The 4,467-nt window shown below is 42.0% G+C and overlaps 1 long non-coding RNA gene across 1 annotated transcript in view; it reads left to right on the forward strand.

Annotated features, from left to right (window-relative positions):
• Positions 1-231: 231 nt before the first annotated feature.
• LOC102309997 overlaps positions 232-4,467 on the forward strand; it is a 19,826-nt gene continuing 15,590 nt past the window's right edge. The window contains exon 1 of the long non-coding RNA XR_315645.3: positions 232-482. This is a non-coding gene — a long non-coding RNA (uncharacterized LOC102309997). The remainder of the gene's footprint in view (positions 483-4,467) is intronic.

Below are 4,467 nucleotides of genomic sequence, written 5' to 3' on the forward strand. Positions count from 1 at the left end.
TGTTTATTATTTATTTGCTTACTACAAAAAAAGGTCCCCCAAGTTCCCCTGCTGCGGATTGGGGGTGGGTGGGGTGGGGTAGTGGGGGGTGGTGGTGATCATTTATTGTGTATGAAAAAAGAAGGAAAGAAAGAAAGGAAAAAAAAGGGGGGGGGGGGGGGGAAAAAAAAATCATCCCCAAGTACAACAAGAGACGAACAGTTAGTGCTGATTTTCATTTGCATAAATTTTCATACATTTTGGTGAAAATAATAGCGGAGCCGAGCACAGCTCCTGCTCAGTCGAGGCAGAGGGAAGAAAATCTCAGGGAGCACCGAGTCGTAGGAAAAAGACACACAGATAACCGTTTCCAGGCTGCACGCGAGCAACGGTGAAGCTTATTTATTACCCCCCACCTCACACACACAACACCACCCAACACACACTCACACACACCGACACCGACCATCACTGGCACCAGCTCCACTTTTCTCGGATACGAGGTAAGTCAATAATCATCGATAACCTTTGCTTATTTATTTATTTGTTTGTTTATTTTTTGCGCACGAGGGATGTTTTGGAGTTTATCGCCTTCTTGTTCTTGTTCTTCTCGCTCGTGGCTTGCTCTCTTTCCCCCACCTCCACTACCACCTTGTCTGTCCTTTAAACGACATTTCAGCCTGCACTCGTATCCTCCTCTTCTTCTTCTTCTTCTTCTTCTTCTTCTTCTTCTTCTTCTTCTTCTTCTTGTTTTTGGTTTCCTCTCTCCTGAATGCGTAAAAATCAATATGCTCGCCCCAGCCATCCCGTCTCTTTCTTTCCTTTCTTTTTCTCTTTTTTATTATTATTTTTTTTTAATTAAATATATATATAAATATCGGGCAGATGCTGTGCTGCTTTGTAGCGAATGTCCACCGGAGAAAAGTGCAATCAATCACATTTTTAAGCAGGGAGAGAGAGAGAGAGAGTGGAAACCCCTCAGTGGAATCCTCCAGAGAGTTCGCGTAGGCAAGTGCAGTATGAAAATGGGTTTTAATACGAATCGATCTTCCACTGCTGTGGAGTTTGTTTAAAGTTTAGGAGAGAGGAGAGAAAAGGGCTTAAAAATAGCGCGGATTTGAATGTGGATGACTTCAGATTTTGTCGTGTGTGTTTTGGTTTTTGGAGATCTTCCAGTGAGCGTCAAGAAAAGTTTTCTTTCTTTCTTTCTTTCTTTCTTTTCTTTTCTTTTTTTTTAATAAAGGCAAAGAGAGGAGTGGGCACAGGGAATAAGTTTGTGTTATATTTTACAGTCGAAGTTGATTTGAGGAGCTGCTGAGTGTGACTTTTTTTTTCTTTTCTTTTTCTCACGGGTTAAAAAACCTCTTTCCCTTCATTGATTCAGGGGGCAGAGCATTTCTGAGCCCAGCGCTTGGTAGCCATGGTGAGCCCAATAAAAGAGGGGGAACACTGGTCGCATTAAGCTGTATGTTTGTGCATTGGAGTCGAGATGAAAAGGGGCTCGGTGTGTCCCGGGCCAGCAGCACCGGTGCTGCCCGCTCCAAGCGGGAGGAGAGGGGCAAACAAACCCGCTTGATTTGTCTGTTATTCCTTTTTAATTATCGCCTTCTAACGATGTTTTCTCATTTATGACTCATCTCAGATATGCGCAGAAGTTAACTTTAAATTAATTAGAACAAAAATCAACACCAGATTCTTGACTCTTCATGATTTTTTTTAATGTAAATAATTTTTGTAATTTTTAAAATAAATTTTCGTGTATTTGAGCTGCATTAAAGGCCTCTCCACCTCTCGGCGCTCCGGTCGGTGCTGAGGTGGAGGAAACGGTTTGCAAGTCGTTGTTGGCCTCGTTGATTGAGAATGATGAAGCTGCCGCCAGGTGTCGCGCTCACTCATGGTGCAGCTTACACTGCAACCCCCCTCCAAAAAAACCTGCCTCTTTAATATTTGTGGGCTTTATTTGAATTATTTAAGAGTTTATTTCATTGAATCACAAACCTAGTTAGCTGATTTTACCCCCCCCCCCCCCCCCCCTAAAAAAAAAAAGAAAAAAAAAGAAAATTGTAATTCTGCAAGAAAAAAATGGACCCTTTTACCCTCACCTTGCTGTGTGCCAGTGCATTTTTTCAGCTCTCCCCCTTCTGTTTTTTAAAGTATGAGTGTCTGAATGGCATGAAATGGGCTTTACGTACATGTATACTTTCTTGCAGTGCGTAGGTGCGTTCCCACTTTATGGCATGAATCGATGGCTGAACGGGGAAGATTGGCAATTAAGATATCGCCCGCCCACGGCAGGAAAAGTGACTGATTTCTGTGGGTCACTGCAACAAAGATGTGGTGCTCATTTTTGAAAAACAGGTGCAAACACACCATATTATATATATAATGAAATGAAACATATATATATATATATATATATATATATATATATAATATATTTCTAAATATGTCTTAGACCTCCGCGTAAAACTTGAGCTTTCTAAGGAATGCTGTCTGTATCGATCCGGGACGGGAGCCTATCAGCGAGAGCGCAGTCCTGCACGGTTCATATGCATAGTGGTTCAGCCGCCATCTGCAGCCGCCTGAGCCATGAGTCAGAGCCATATGAAGCAGACGAGGACGCGGGGACATTAATAATTATTAGCAAAGTCAAAGGCTCTTTCTTGCAATTCCTCCCTCCCCATATTGCTCTACCGGCCATTTAGTATCCAGTCTTCATCATCCCCCTCTTCACCACAAGCAGCAGCAGCAGCAGCAGCAGCAAAAGCACTGGATGTTATCACTCTGCGTTATGCACCCGTTCTGACAGTGATGGTTATTGGTAGCAGGAAGCCAAGTTGCACAGATCGCCAGGAGCAACATTTTAAAGTTGATTTAATTCAGAGTATACTTGCTGCACCTGCACTACACAACAAAAAAACACTAAATAAGTGTCACTCTGTCCCCCTAGAAACCCCTCACATATCCAGAGGTGGAGCCATTCAAATATCGTTAGTATCGATACCAACGTTGGTATTGGCATCAGATCATAGCAGCGCCATAGGGTTCAGATTTTGCTTTTATCACCTAAGTTCAGTATGTAGCCCGCTGAATTGTGTTAAATACATAATTATTTTGGAAATGTAAAAATCACAGTGACTTAGTAGTCATTGAAATGTGTTCAGAATTTAAAAATCATGACACATTGCTCTCCTCTAAATAAGCTGCCTTTATAGGTAAAAGATATCGGTATTGGTATCGGCAATACTGTCCTTATTTTTGGTGTTTTTTGTTTTGTTTCTCCTCTAAATAAGCTGCCTTTATAGGTAAAAGATATCGGTATTGGTATCGGCAATACTGTCCCTGTATTTACTTCGTATCAGGTTGATGTCAGAATTTGCAGTATCGCCGAGTTTGGTCACTCTGGCTCTACTTTCTGCATCCGCCGGTTTATTGGGGAGGCACTCCACCACCACAAGTTCCAACATTCAGATTATATTGATGCATTTCCCGCCATTTTAATTATGCTGCCATAAGTTGCCTATGGGCACCCATAATTTATCCCCCACTAATCCCCACGGGACATACGTTGAGTGCGTCCCACGTCGGGGGCCAAACGTTGATTTAAAGCCGAATCCAACTTGGAGCACTTAAATGATAATGTAGCTCCTGTACCGCTAATTAAATGGGCCACACTGAGTCTAAGCATTAAACATGCCTTCAATTTCAGACATGAATGGGATTTTTTTTCCTCCACACACACATACTTCAGCCATTCAAATGAGACAGAGGCTCTTTATTAATATTCTATTATTAAAGGCCACCGTAGAGTTATATTGCACTACACGGGGCTGGTAATTGCCCTGTATTAGTCGGTGAAAGCACTATAGGCCTACAGCTTGCAAATAGGCCAACGCGGAGGTAAAGATTATATGTTTAGTGTTATCGCAGGACTCACTCAGTAGTGATGCTTGGTGCTCATTTCAAACAAGAGTCCTGGCTCAGGCGTTGCATCAGCAGGGCCGGGTATTGATTTCAGATTGGAAATCAGCAGGGATGTTATAATTTGGTGAAAAATAGAGATGGCTGTGCTTCTTTTTTTTAAAGAGAGGATATAAATATATATATAAGTAATTATTTCTATGTGTTTTTGACAATGAATTAAAAAAATCACTTTCAATTAGGCAAAAAATAACTAAGTTTTAAGTTGAGCAAGAGCAACAGATTGTAATTAAAAGGATTTAATTTAAAAACAAAGGTCAAAAGTTGCACTGAGGCTGAGCGAATATGGAATAAGGTGAAGGCGGGCACATGTAGGAGGAAATAAAAGAGAGAGGAGGTGAGTGAGGGGTAAAGGTGCGTGTGTGCTCCAGCTTTGTCCCAGTCTATCCCCACCCCTCACTGGGTGCCACACAGTCATCCATCCCCCTCTCCCTTTCCTGCACCACACATACAGATGCAAAACATCAGGAGTCGAATCTAGGATAAAGAGATTCGTACCGACGATAA

Source organism: Haplochromis burtoni, unplaced genomic scaffold (genome assembly GCF_018398535.1).
Source record: "Haplochromis burtoni strain Fernald_Lab_line unplaced genomic scaffold, NCSU_Asbu1 Contig_38, whole genome shotgun sequence".
Lineage (NCBI taxonomy): Eukaryota > Metazoa > Chordata > Actinopteri > Cichliformes > Cichlidae > Haplochromis > Haplochromis burtoni.